Source organism: Amblyomma americanum, chromosome 5, assembly GCF_052857255.1.
Source record: "Amblyomma americanum isolate KBUSLIRL-KWMA chromosome 5, ASM5285725v1, whole genome shotgun sequence".
Taxonomy (NCBI): Eukaryota; Metazoa; Arthropoda; class Arachnida; order Ixodida; family Ixodidae; genus Amblyomma; species Amblyomma americanum.
This window is the reverse complement of record NC_135501.1, coordinates 71705675-71720018: the sequence shown is the minus strand read 5'-3', so window position 1 is coordinate 71720018 and position 14344 is coordinate 71705675.

The window sequence follows — 14344 nt, the reverse complement described above, 5'->3', positions numbered from 1 at the left end:
TTGAGTTGGCTTGATTCATCTTGACAAGTCACAGCCGCCCTTATAGATACACGCTGAGTGTACGTGACTCCTTATCTGCCGGCGGGACGCCGTCTTATTTTTGCTTCTTCCGCCGGGACGATGACGGCTCGGTTCGTGGAATTTGAGAAAGTACCGCACTCATAGCTTCCTTGTGTGACCCGGGGTGCTATCGCAGGTCGAGTTGGTTCCGTCTTGCATTTGTCGGTTTTTATTTACATCGCGCCTTCCGTCTCGACATCGAAACCACAGGCAGAAAAACGACGTGTCTACACTCTACTATGCAGTAGTACTCCGTTCCCGCCGTTTACTCCAGCGTCCATTTGTGACCCCCAGACCTTTTGGGTGGCGCGATAGCCACGCGATAGCCAAATCTTGCGGGCTCTTTGGCAGTGGTCTGAGAAATGTGGCGCAGTTGCTCTTTTTTTTGTGACAAGTTCTGTTTCTACCACTTCGTCATAGCTTGAACTGAATTCTTGGTTTTTTAATGTCCATTACTGCAGATGTGAATAACGGCAACCAGCGTGTCACTTATTTTAACGAGAAAGCTGTCAAGAAATACCTCAGATACGAGATTTCACCCAGTTTTTTATTCAAGTTACCTGATTAACTGCGAAATGAATGAAGTAATAGCTCCCTCAATATTATATAACCGTCCGAAGAGCAGATATATTTCGCGATTACGTGTTTTTGTTTAAGCTAACCTTACCACGCTGGTGCCGTTCCGGAGATGTGTCTTAAGTCCTGGTGCCTTGATCTTTCCTTGAGATGCAGCGAGGGCTTGAAACCACAGCCGCATGGAACGAATCATCGGTTCTCTCGAACTCATCGATGGAGTGGCGTTCTGAATGCGGGAGGGGTTGTTTCTCGAGCAGAAATTATCGCTGACACAATTTTTCAACATGATTTGAGTGCATTATCAATCATTGTTTTTGTTTTTCCCTAAAACAAGAGAAATTTGCGTCCCTAAATTTTTGATCAGACTTACTGGCATTAGGAGCGTACTTTGGTCTTTAGTTCAACAAACTATTAACAGGGGAAACACCGTTCAATAAATTGCCACTGGATACAAACTCGTTGTTGAGCATTTCTTGCATGGTGAGGTATTGAGTGCCATGAGCGCTTGTTATTCAAAGGCAGTTACTGCTTTTAGAGGAAATTCAGCAGAACACCCGAGCTCTGTCAGCGCAAAAAAATAATAGGAAATCCAGGATGGAATCCAAAACCTTCTTGCAGGGCAGCGAATACGGCCGGAAGAAGTATTGGACTAGTTGAAGAAATCGAGTCTGTGAAAACCTGCGTGATTGAAATAAATTGTGGAGCAAAACAACATTCTTCATTGGAAAGAAATCTTGCTGCCACTTGTTTTAAGCTGCAGGACTCTCACTACAACTTCAAAAAGGCTGAGAGTAATAATTCAATCCTTAGCAGAATGTAGGGTACCGACAATAAATTATGAGCGGACACTGAGCAACAAGTGATTTCACTGTGCTGTGAGAAACTAAATAATGAAACAGGCCCTTAGGTCGTGGATATTGCTCACAGAATGCGATATTTCTCGCGCACGAAGTGGCTACCGCTGAAAGTAGTGTTTTTGTCATTAAATACAGCGGTTGCCGTCAGTGCTCTCAAAAATAAAGGGACCAAATTTAGGTTTAACTACGTACTTCTGGAGCAAAGTTAGGCTTGGAAGCCAAATAAAAACTCAGTTTCGGCAGAACCATCGTGGTGAGATAAACTTCTGGGTGGTAAGGGTGGTAAGAAGTGTTAGGGTGGTAAGAACTCGTGAGTAAATGACCCCAGGAAGGGGCAGCATACGCAGCACTCAGAATAATCGCTCGTTCACGCGTGCACCGCGCTGCATGCCAACTTCATCTTCCTCGTTAAACACGTGTTGTTCGTCGTTTTTATTTGCAAACTGCGAGCTGCAGCGCTGGCAGCATTGCTGTACGCGTCGCTATTTCTGGCCACTTGCTAGAGCAGCAATTCAGTGAATTGAATTTCTAGATTTATTCCATATTTCTTTACCAGGCTTCACTGTGTACTAGCAGTATCTGCGGAGTAGTATACGCAGTGCAGTCGCTAGCCAGGGAAAATATATGTGAAAGAAATAAGTCGACAAATTTGCTAAGATAATGATAGAATGACAGTAGTTGAGCCATAATGGACAGTCGTGGCTTCGAATGCAAAGCTGCCACTAGCAGGATTAAGTTTAGCCACATTGCAACCGTAAGTTCAATTAGTTATTTTCACCAGTACCTGTGCATGAGAATTAGACACACATCTGTGCAATTTTAGTCTCGCAGTGAGAATGAGTTCAGTGATGCTTAATTCACTACAAAAATGCCGCGATCACGTCCTTCAAATGTCTTTTTTTTGTAATAGCACATTTAACAGCTCAAATGATATTGATTTGTCCAGGAAGCTGAGACGGACAGGCAATTCAACTGGGTCGTCTGGTGTCACATGGATCGTCTACTGGCAGCTGCGCAGTTTCCTCGACTGCCTAGCCATCAACCATGATAGGCAAGCCGAGGAAAGTTTTGTGGTAATTTGTGGTTTCTAACATTGTCTGTCATCTGTCGTACAGATTAGTTGAGAGTTCTACTGCTGCTTATTGTCCAGTGTGGCGAAAACTAATTATAACACACTGGTCAACAACAGATAATGAAGACCCGACTCAAGGAGTTGTGTAAAGCATTCCCACAAACATGGGCACAGTCCTCCACGTCTGCATTTTTGCCTGGCGATGCTGTTCTTTTTCATAAAGAGTGAACCAACTAGCCAAGCAACACCCGCTGCTCGTCCATAAATCCTTGTTTTTTCTACCAATTCTACTTGTCGGTAGTTAGCTGGTTGTCTCCGGATATACGCGATCTTACTATGCCAGAGTAAAGACTGCTTTGTTCTGCAGGAAGTTCAATGCGCATTGCTAGTTTAAGTTGCGTCATTATTCTTCAGGTGGGAGTCATATGTCAAAAGACACACTCTGCGGGCGGGTACGGCTTGTCTCTACTAAAGCTGCGCCCGCATTTAACGCCGCCGCACACTAGTGAACTGCCAGGCAGAAAATTACCTACCTTATAAGATTTCTTGCTGTGTAACCTAAAACTAATCCCAAGATTAAATTATTGTACGCCGGAGAATTTTGGTGCGTTGGTTTACTTGATATATTATTATTGCGAGTGCTGCATGGCGTTTCATCGTTTACATCTGTGCACGTGCAGCTTCACCTTCATCATTAGCTCTTGTAGATACCCATCATCATACACTGATTCCATTAGCAACTGGGGTTGAATATAGTGCAGTAATAGAGCAATCTGGGGATCATAAGCTTTTATGTGAACTGTTGTTATTCTACAGGGAGACTGATTGGAAGTAGCAAAGTGAATACTATATTTCTATGTGATATCTGTAATGTGTAAGTAATTCAATAAAACATGGTGCAGGGATAGTTGGGGATTCATACTTGGAACGAAGACAGCGCTAAGAAGGACAACCACAGCAAAGAAGTGTTCTTTGTGTCGTGTCATCTTCTATTCTGCGGTTGTCCTTCGCGCTGCCTTCGTTCCAAGAATCTAATATCTCGGTTTCATTTTTTTTTATCGACAAGCTGTTTGTGTATGCTTTCTGTATTCATTGCCTTTTCACATGAAATCCACTCAATTGCAGATTCTGTGCTGTCTATTGCTTCTTTCTGTATCATAACATTTTTCGTGCTTTTTTTAAGCTTTCAATGATGAACCAACTGGTACAAAGGTTATTTTTGTTTAAAGCAAGAAATATATATTTTTTTTTGCACTCGACCTCTCGCGTTGGAAGTTGCGTTGTCTCTTTATGTATTTCACCGAAAAGCACGGCACCTGGCGCGACACGACACATATGGCCATATGACCACTACAGTTCGCCTTCACTCGCAATCATACATCTTTAGGGCTGGAGCGAAAACAGATATCACATGAGATTCGGAGGGTGGCATGCGATTAGCGAGTTTCGTTTCCGAAATTCGAACGGACCCGCTTTGTCTAAAGAAGAATTAAAAAAGAGCAGTTAAACAAGGGTATTCAATGTACTGCCTAGCACGAAGAAGGAGCGACCAGCCGGCACGCCAGCCGCAACACCAGTACTTTATTTGTGCCCGAATAGGAACGCCGAGAGCGCTCGCCTCAGAGCACACGTGACTGAGCGATGTCCGCACCACTGCTTCGAGTAACGCGAGACACGCTGACGTGTTAGTGCGGCCCGCTCTCGCCGAGGTGCCTCGCTCTGCAGTAACCGAACATACCGCAACTGCGCGCACCGGTCCGCCGCGCCGTCTCCTCTACACGTCTGACATTACATACAATATAGCTCTGACAACGCTGATTGAGTGCTGCGTGACCACACTGAACAACATTCTCAAGGCTGCATTGTGCCGCCTCGGCAGCTCTACGAAAACTATTCTCCCGAACCTGTTCGACTGCATAATGTGCCGACTGCCTGCAGTGACAACGTCACATAGGAAAGAAAATTCTGCATTTCGTCTGGCCGAAGTGTCGACGGTGCCGCTTTCTGCTTTGAAGAGGCGACACAACTTACGGAGCAAGAGCTCAATTTCAAATATTCTTTCCTCGCTTTAACCAAAAATCGTGTCGATTAACAGATCCGAAAGGAAAGGCAATAAAGTGTTCTATTGTACCTGCTATCGTTTCTATTTTTCTTTGGGCCTCCTCAAAAGGAAATAAAGGGGCGTTTATGGTGAAAACGCGCTTTTGCGCAAATTGTGTATTTTATTTCACTTCGACGTATTCAGTTTCATCAGCTGTAACATTTTTTTTATATGTAATAGGCATCTAGGGCAGTAAGAAGGACATTTCTTAATTTCCGAGAGGAAGTTGAGATGTGAAAAAATGTTAAAATAGTATAATTTTCACATTTAATATATATTCTAAAAACTATTTACACCGCACCGTACAAAAATACATGATCATATCGAAAGTTACAGTCTGAGGAGATGCCATTAAATGTTCGGATTTTTATCAATTTTTGAGCGGTGCCTGCTTTAACGCCTTTTCGAAACGTTAAAACGAAGCTCCCCTCAAGAGTATAGTTTTGTGAAAATATTTTAGGATTAAATTACGCACGTTGAGAAAAGTTTCCGTGAATTATTTTGAACATAACATATGTAGTCGAGCATGACGGACGGGATGTTTGACGGCATATAATGACCCATGACTGCTCCGTCCAGCCCGGACTTTTGACAGGTGCCCGTCGGTAACTTGTTTCTTCCGTTGCGGAGAAGACTCGCTGTGCTTCGAGCCGCTCTGAAGGTACGAGGCATGTTCTGAGCCACTCCTGGCCGCCAACAGGGTCAGAAGATTGAATTTTGTACAATGACACCTGAGATCTACCTTGGCATTGCAATGCGTAGAAGTTCAAAGCGCTTCGCTCGAGCTGTCAACTTTTTTTTCTGTTACCTAATCTGAAGGTTAGTCGTGTATGATAATTCGTGGGATAAAATGTTAAGCAGATAATTTATCTCTCAGATAATGTCGAACATTGAGCGTTCTACCAGTCCCTGGGACCGTTCAACAAAGTGAGAGAACTCACAAAGGCAGCGTTGTAAATTTCGGTACAGGCAATGAAGAGTTTTCTGCGAAATTCCGTGGCGTTTAAAAATTTCTTGCGTGCCCCCCGATCGGAGTAGGCAAAAGTACTAAAGCTTATCGCAATTTCATAACACCCTCCATTTAAGCATAGGCATTTATAAGAATATTTAAACACCAAATATATGTACCCACGTGTACGAACCAATTTTACATGTCCGTCTATACACTTGCATTAAAAATGTTTTCAAGCATAGATTTTTTCCCAACGACTCTACATATTTGAAACGGCTCGCTTAGATGAAATTATCTTTGGACCTCCTTCTTTAATCCTAAATATTCAAAATTTTCATTTTATCTAATTTAATACAATTTACTCAAAATCTTGTTGCGTTTTATCCCACTTACTCTGTTATTGATAGATTGAGGGGCAGAAAATTTGTAGTTACAAGAGTTGTATCCCTTATATCTACTCGTCGATGTGAAGCTGATTCAGGGTTGTCATGTCTGCGCTCACGTCGATTCGTTCCCTCGGGCACCTTTGAAATCGGACGCAAGAGCGCTGTATGTATGTGAAAAAAAAAATCAATAAAAGCTAAATACGCCCAGGCCTCTCCCTATTCCACGGCTGTTGTTGAAGTTTTTTTAACACATTATTATTATACTCGTTTAGAGTACTCGTACAAACCAGCGAGAGCGAGTAAACTATGCGTAGAACTCATGTTGCCCTTCTAATGAAGCGGCCAAGCTCGTCTTCGCCAAGCGCTGCTGATTTCATGGGCCTGAGATAGACCATCATTTTCATTACGAAACTTTGGGAAGCCGCTGCTCTGTCTCCTATCCCCTTCACTTTCCTATCATTCCATGTAGGAAGGCAGAAAAGCGTGCTGCCCATGATCAAGACAAACAAAAAAAACTCGACAACTGCTATCTCTCACAAGCGGTGACATGCGGCGCTCGGCGCTTCCTTCTGGCAAAACTTCCTCTTTTGAAAACGTCGCCGACTTATCGGCGTTGAGACAGTGTGTGGCACAAGGTCAGCCGATACCACAAATCCATGCAATGAGCTTTATCAAACGACTCTGTCGATGTGGTGTGCTTCTAGAAGACTGCTTGTCCAACTATACCACCGCAGTGAACAAAGCGCTGATCCCAATGGCAGCGTTATCAAAAGTAGGAAATTTCTTCCAAAATAGCGAAGCTCAACGAGTGTGAGAGCTCAAGCACAGCGCATGGCGGTATTCTTGGAATAAAAGTCCGAAGTGTCTACAGTCTAGAAGAGCAGACTTCAGTTCCGTAGAATGGGTTTTTTTTTGTATCAAAATTCAAAACAAAATTATATTTGCAAGGAGAATATTTTGCTTCTGTCGTTCATATCGTAACGATTCAGGCGAAATAATCAATGGCAAGTGGACCGGGTCAAATTAAAATTCGCAAACAGTCGCACTGTTAAAAAGCCGGCGCTGTGTGCTGTGTGCAATGCGGAAGCTCGTAAAATTCCAGCTCCGCCTTGAGGGCATGACGCGATAGCGTAATAGGCTAATTTTCTTGTATGCATAATTGGTCATTATTTATATTCATAAATCTCTGAGGGTCCTCGTACCACTCCTGGCACCCTATTGCAGCGTTTAAGCGATACGCCGGTGCCCAGCGATGGCAGGTGTTGCCACCGGTGGGCCTTGTGCGACCCAGGTTTATCTCCGCGAGCGGCCAATCATTAACTTAACTGCCACTGGCCACGGTTAGCTGCTCACAATCCAGTGGGCAGGTTGTGTGATGACGCCACAAGGTCACGTGACCTAGGTGGGCCGCCTACGTGCTAGGTTGCTTCTCTGGGGAGGAGGAGGAGGAACTTTATTTATGTCATGGCCTAATGGCATCATGACCTAATGGCGCCGTGACGGGGGCCCAGGCGGCAACTCAGCGGAGGATCTGAGGCCTTTGTCGCTCAAGAGCCGCCGAGACCTGCTGGACGGCCCAGGTTTGCACGTCACGGTCAGAGCATTCCGCCGCAGCCGCGAGTCTTCTCTGGGGATTTTTTTCGTATTTTCGCTCACGCTCAAAGACGCCAACGACGGCGACGCCGGATTTTCTGCCACCCGAGCTTCTTAACGTTGTCGCGTTAAAACAGGCAGCACCTTTTCAAGCGGACGTGACCATGATGGCGATGCAACAGAGCCGCTCCATAGTTTTGATTTGCCCAGCTCCTGACCTGTTTCGCGTGTAGTCCTTTCTAAGATATGGAACCGAGGTACCGGCCACCCGCTCTGCTTGTACAAGTGAGCAAAAGCTTCCGGTCGGGACACCGGGGTGCTCGATGTAACTTCAGTGAAGTCGTCGAGGACAAGGTTCATCTGGCGCTAGATGGAAGCCAGTTAACAGCGACAAAACTATTTTTTCTGGCTCTACAGCAGCCGTAAGTCAACCGGTGGTACTTCTGGGCGCGTGGGTGCGGCCTGGCCGGCGACTATGATTGACGCTTGATATCTCTGTTCTGTTCAGGTCTGTAATCCACACTGTTTATGCGCAAGGCCCTGGAGCAGCCATTCAATAATACTGCTTCTATCCTCACGCATGCTCCGCTGCACTGTAATTGGCCGCTGTCCTGCTGGTTCTGGATATATTAAGAAAGCAGGCCCCACTGAGACCAGGCGTCGAAGATAACCTCTGAAAAATGGTACAGCACGCACGCGGCGAGAAGCAGTAAAAATTAAATCAAAGCCCAATCGCGTGCTTCTTCGCACAACTGCTATCTCTCACAAGCGGTGACATGCGGCGCACAGCGCTGCCTTCTGGCGAAACTCCTCTTTTGAAAAGTATTGCTCCCCTATGTGCGGCACGCCTTCTTTTAACATTCCTGCAGGACACTGATATTGTTTCTAAATGGTGACAGAAGGAACAGATTATGGTCTACTGTGATGGAATGTGTGCGTAGATGGTGTATTCTGAAGTGGACTATGTTATACTGTGCGTGAATGTGTGCAAGGATGGTGGCACTGCAATGGACTATATTCTACTGTGACTGAACACGTGCATAGATGGTGGCCTCTGGAATGCACTATGTTCTACTGTGATTTAATGTGTGCATAGATGATGACTGTGGGAGCGGAATATGTGCTATTATAAGTGACTGTGCGCATAGCGGGGCACATTCGTCATGTTTTAGGTACATATTAACATATAAGTGACGCTACGATGGAGCAATGGCCGGCAGAGCAAGCAAGGCTAATCCCACCTGTAGCATACAACAACTCAACTCCCCTTCGAAAACTTAGCCTAAGCATCATCTACGCTAGCTTTCATGCTTTGACGATGATGTCATCTCCCCAATCAGCCGTCGTTCTGACTGGCGGGTGAAAGCCGGGCGTAGCCATGTCCTCGCGTTGTCTGCTCCTAACGCGCTCGGTTTTAAGCCGCGACTTTCGTTTTAGCACGCGCATACAAGGCAACGAAAACAAGTCTCAATTTCTTGTCCCGGTTTCTGTATGCTCCAGCACGTCCGGGGTGCTGCACCGTTTCGCAGAGCCTTCCCGCTATGCACACGCGCTATTTCTAGCTTCTTTATTTCGCTTTCACTAAAAAAATAATAACTGTTTTTTGGGGGAAGTAAATGGCGCAGTATCTGTCTCGTACATCGGCGGACACCTGAACTACGCCGTAAGGCAAGGAATGAAGGAGGCAGTGAAAGAAGAAAGGAAGAAAGAGGTGCCGTAGTGGAGGGCTCTGGAATAATTTCGACCACCTGGGGATCTTTAACGTGCACTGACATCGCACAGCACACGGGCGCCTTAGCGTTTTTCCTCCATAAAAACGCAGCCGCCGCGGTCGGGTTGGAACCCAACAACTCCGGATCAGTAGCCGAGCGCCTTAGTTAACCACTGAGCAACCGCAGCGCATGAAAGAAAATGAAAAATTGGTTATCGGGGAAAGGGAATTACGCAGTATCTGTCTCGCATATCGGCGGACACCTTAACCGCGCCGTAAGGGAAGGGATAAAAGAGAGAGCGAGAGGAGAAAGGAAGAAAGAGGTGCAGTAGTGGAGGGCTCCGGAATAATTTCGACCATCTGGGGATCTTTACGTGCACTGACATCGCACAACACACGGGCGCCCTTGCGTTTTGCCTCCATAAAAACGCAGCCGCCGCGGTCGGGTTCGAACCCGGGCACTCCGGATCAATAGCCGAGCGCGCAAACTACAGAGCCACCGCGGCGGGTATTCTTCATTAACGCTGTCCTGATTTTTCGCAGCTCTGTTAGAAGCGACGAACTTGGAAATAGAGAAAAGACAAATGCGCATAAGAAACTCACAAACACACACACAGACACGCAGATGTTTGTAGGCTTGCTTTCCAAAAGATGTCGAACGATTCGAGAGTCCGTGCTTCGCCCTGCGTTCTGCACAAAAAGAGACCCCCGACCTCTGACCGCACAACGGTAGGGAAACGCCTCATGGAATCAAGCACACAGGAATGAAAAGGATGCTTGCTAGCTACGGACGACACTCACGAAACCAAACAGACGTAATAGAGGCATGCGCTATCTAACACGTTGCGATGGTCGAGCTTATCGCGTCTCTCGCTCGCTTAGTGTGCCAAGAAAATGTCAGCGCGGCACTGTTATTGTTAATGTTGCACTATTCGTAAGATAACTATTAGAAGATTAAGTGCACTTTTTGTAAGGTTCTATGACTTGCACGCCAGTTGAAAAGAGAACATCTGTTCCTCGGACAGCCGTCGTCATCGCCTCGGTGGACGTAGTTGCTTCGACGCGCGACCTTTCTTTCAATCTTTGCAGGCCCGTGCTCTGCCCTATCCCTCTCCCCTTCAGTCACAATGGCAGTCAAAATGAGCAGCAGCGCCTTTCAGCTCGCGTTGGCGAAAGCGTGGCTTAAGCGCGCAGGGTGGCTACTGCTAATGCTGGGATCTAAAATTCGTGGGCTCGAATACATACCTCTCTGCGTTTTTTTTTTACACTCGAAGATGAGAAGCAATAAAAGGGGGCGAGAGGTTAGTCTCTTTGGGGATTAACTAACTTGCCTAAACCTTCAGTTCTTTTCGGGCTGAACTTGCAACTGTTGCTCCCCTATGAAACGGATGCAACAGTTTGTCCCTGGGAGCAGCCTTTAAAAAAATGCAAAGTGCCATTTTCAGCTTAACTCAGAATAGCATAATCCGGGTGTAAGTATTTATTGCATATAAAAACAAGAAGGGTAACAGCAGTTAAAAAAACATGAGATTACAAGGATGCGAACTCGAAACCTTTGTACCGGCAACCAAGCACGGATACCAGCAGAACAGACGGCACGTGTTTCAAAATATACGCCTTATACGAAGCAAACACATTGATTCGGTTTTATAAACGCAGTTTAATGAAACGTATTACTCTTCAGAGCAAAGTATAGTGAATTTGCTGTCATATCATTTTGCAACAACTTAAGGTAAAGCTTGAAATACACGCACAGTGGTTTAAATCGCATTTCAGGCCAAAAATAAGTGTCGAACCATGCATACATTCTTGCTGGTAATTTACAACCATAAATACGCGTTTTATTTTTGTTTCTTTGCGGATAAGCTGGTCTTATTTGTAGAAACTCACAGCTGCACATTGCGACCTATTGAAAACAAATACTGAAGGCCATGGATCACTTCGTTTTTTATGGGCGCGCAGCGGCGTTGGGGAACAGAATAATTACTGTCCACCGTTTCGCTACGTGTCGCCAGCCCTTATAAAGCATCAGATAAGCCCGTAAAAAAAACGGCGACGACTTGAAACTACCTATACTCACTTAACGCTAAGCCTTTCAACTCACATTCGGTATGTATTGAAGCCCGTAGTACTTGTTTATGCACTTTCTCAGCTGCCTTTCGCCTCGAACGTTCCACGAAGCATTTTTCTCACGCAAAACAATCTATCCGCTTCGGCACGGATAGCGGCGGTGCACTCACTCGCCTCCTGGCTCATTCACACTTGGGCATTTGGCGGCGAGAGAGAGCGAAATCCGCCGGCGCTGAAATGCTGCCTTGTTCACACTTCCCGGCCATAACCTCGCCGCTCTTGGCGTACAAAGATATAATTAGAAAACTGCATAAAGCGACGCTGTCGACGTACCATAAGCGTATGCAAGCTTAGGTGCGCTAAACGCAGGTATTTTGCGACACTTCACGTCATATCTCACAATCCCTCTGTTAGTTCAGCGTGTGCAGAGACGCAACGATAACCGCAGACTATTGGTGCCACCTGGTTGTTACTACGGCAAGCATTTCGTCAACAAACCGACGCACGTCCTCAGCCTAGCAGCGGCAAACTCGTCACTCTAAATGAAAAATAAAGCAAATTTATCACTCATACGTTTTGTTGTAGGCAATGAGACGAAGCGAAAGATCGATGCGCCGTTTAACTTCCGTGGTTGCACTGAAAAGGAAGTAGCAATGACGAAAACGAAATCAGTATGAACTGAGGGGTCCTGCTTTGAGGGGCGCCGCCATATTTCTTTGGGGAGCAACGCCGAAGCCGAGGGAGCAGATTCGGTCGTTCTTCCTTCAGTTAGTCCATCTCAGGCAAAGGACTAAGCATTCGGTCCGTGAAGTCTGCACACGGCACGCACGCGGTCGCAGTTGCTCCTTTCGCGCTGCTCACAGGGACTAACGGCTGCTATAGCTCCCGCGGGACTAATTTTGGCTAAAAGTGTATCTTCTCTTCTTGTCGTGAAACGGCAGGATGAACATCTGAGAATGAAGAGAGGTCAAGATTTAGCCGTTAAATGCACTGCCACAAAAGAAAATTTTTTTCCAGTCTCGAACAACGACCGCCTTCGATTTCGTGGACTCCCTTTCGTTACGGTATTGGCAAGCGGGTGTGACACTTTGGCACGACACTGCATGCAGGAGCAGTATTATGCACTGGGACTTAATAATAGGTATAATTCGCTTTTTTGGCCGTAATGTGTCCAATGAGTGCCAGTCTTTAAGAGAAGACTAAGCTAAGCACTACATGGGATTCAATTTCATCACCCAATTTTCACTTTCCTGAAGGAATATTGGCAGTATGAGAAGCATGTTTCTGAGAGAGGAAGAAGAGGAAGACGACGCTGCTCGATCTGTTGTCACCTCAGCTCAGTAATTTTGCCTTGTTTTCTAGTTCTTAACTAGGTTATTTCCATCCTTGGAAGACGGCCGCGTCTTTAAGGCGGTACTGTCCCTACGGGAAGGGTACGGCAGCTCCGGCGCCGGTATCCTTAAAGGGACAGCGCTATCCGAAGGAGCCCAGTGGGGCGGAGGCGGCCATGGCATCACATGGCGGGGATCTGCCAGTCATCAGGGACGTCCAGCAGTGCAGTTCGTCATCATCGCTCAGTGGGGACGACTCAACTATCGTCGCCTCTGACGAGGAAGTGGCTGACATGGCGGAAATGGACAACGATGGCTTCAAAGTGGTGAGTCATCGGAAGCACCGGCTAGTCGGCATCCCAGTGATAGTTCAGCCAAAAGAGAAAGGAGTTGACTTCAGAGAGTGGAACCCTATCAGGCTGTTCGATGATATTAAAGTACTACTGGGATCTGCTCCGATTCGCAGTCGCTTCACAACGCAAGGGGCTCTTCATCTAGATATCTCAACGGAAGAGCAAGTAGACATTCTTCTGCGGTGATCTCAGATCGGTGGCATACGAGTTCAAGCCCGGTTGCCACACTCCTACATGACTAACACATGTGTTATAAGGGGAGTACCAGTGTGGCATTCGGAAAGTGCCCTTCTTGACTACTTGAAACCGCAAGGAGTTCTGCACGCGCGACGGTTAATGCGCCGGGTGGAGCCTGGAGAACAACAACGGGCAGCGAAGCCTACAAACTCTATTGTGCTAACGTTTGCTCCCAACACCGAGCGCCCTGGAATAATTGACCTTGGTTTCACCAAACATGCAGTCCACGAGTTCGTTGAAACTCCTCCCCGGTGCTTCAGGTGCCAACGCTTTGGACATGTAGCGAGAGTTTGCAACAAAGATCAACGTTGCAAGCGGTGTGGTGGTGGCCATGATTACAAAGAGTGCAAGGCAGATTTTGCTTGCGCTAATTGTGGAGGTGACCATCCAGCGAGTTTCAGTGGCTGCACATTCCGTGTAAGCGCCTTAGACCGTCGCAAGTCCTTCATTAGTGGCCCCAAACCACAACCTACTGAGAAGCCGATACATGGAAGTGAAGAGTTCCCTGCGCTCGAGTCGCACGCTCGGGACGTGGTAGCAAGCGACGTCGCTGCACGACCTGATCCGAGCAAGTCGGCAACGGCCTCCGAGGGGGAGTTGGCTGTTCGATCTGCTTCTGCAAAAAGTGTCCATGGTCCTCAGCGACCAGATCACAGCAAGACTCGACAACATGGAGGACATCCCCTTGCCTTAAAAGAGATGCAGACACCAGCTACCGTGGCCAAGAGTGGGTCCCAGTCCCCGTCTTTTGTCGAAGTGGTGCGCCAGTGCGTGCAGCAAAATAAGGAGCTCAAAAGCCGGAATCTCTCCGACCTTCTACGCGTTTTGTTTGATGTCCTGCGTTCATTTAGCCAAGCGATGCAGCCTGGCACTTTAAAGAACTTTATACAGCTGGTGCTTTCCATTGAGACCTTGATCACCGCCTTCGCAGAGAACTTCAAATCCTAGATGGCTAGTTTTCTTCAACCTGTTGCAACTAAAAACCCTAGAAAAGTGCCGTTTATCATGCAATGGAACTGCGCTGGGATTATAAGTCGATTAGCAG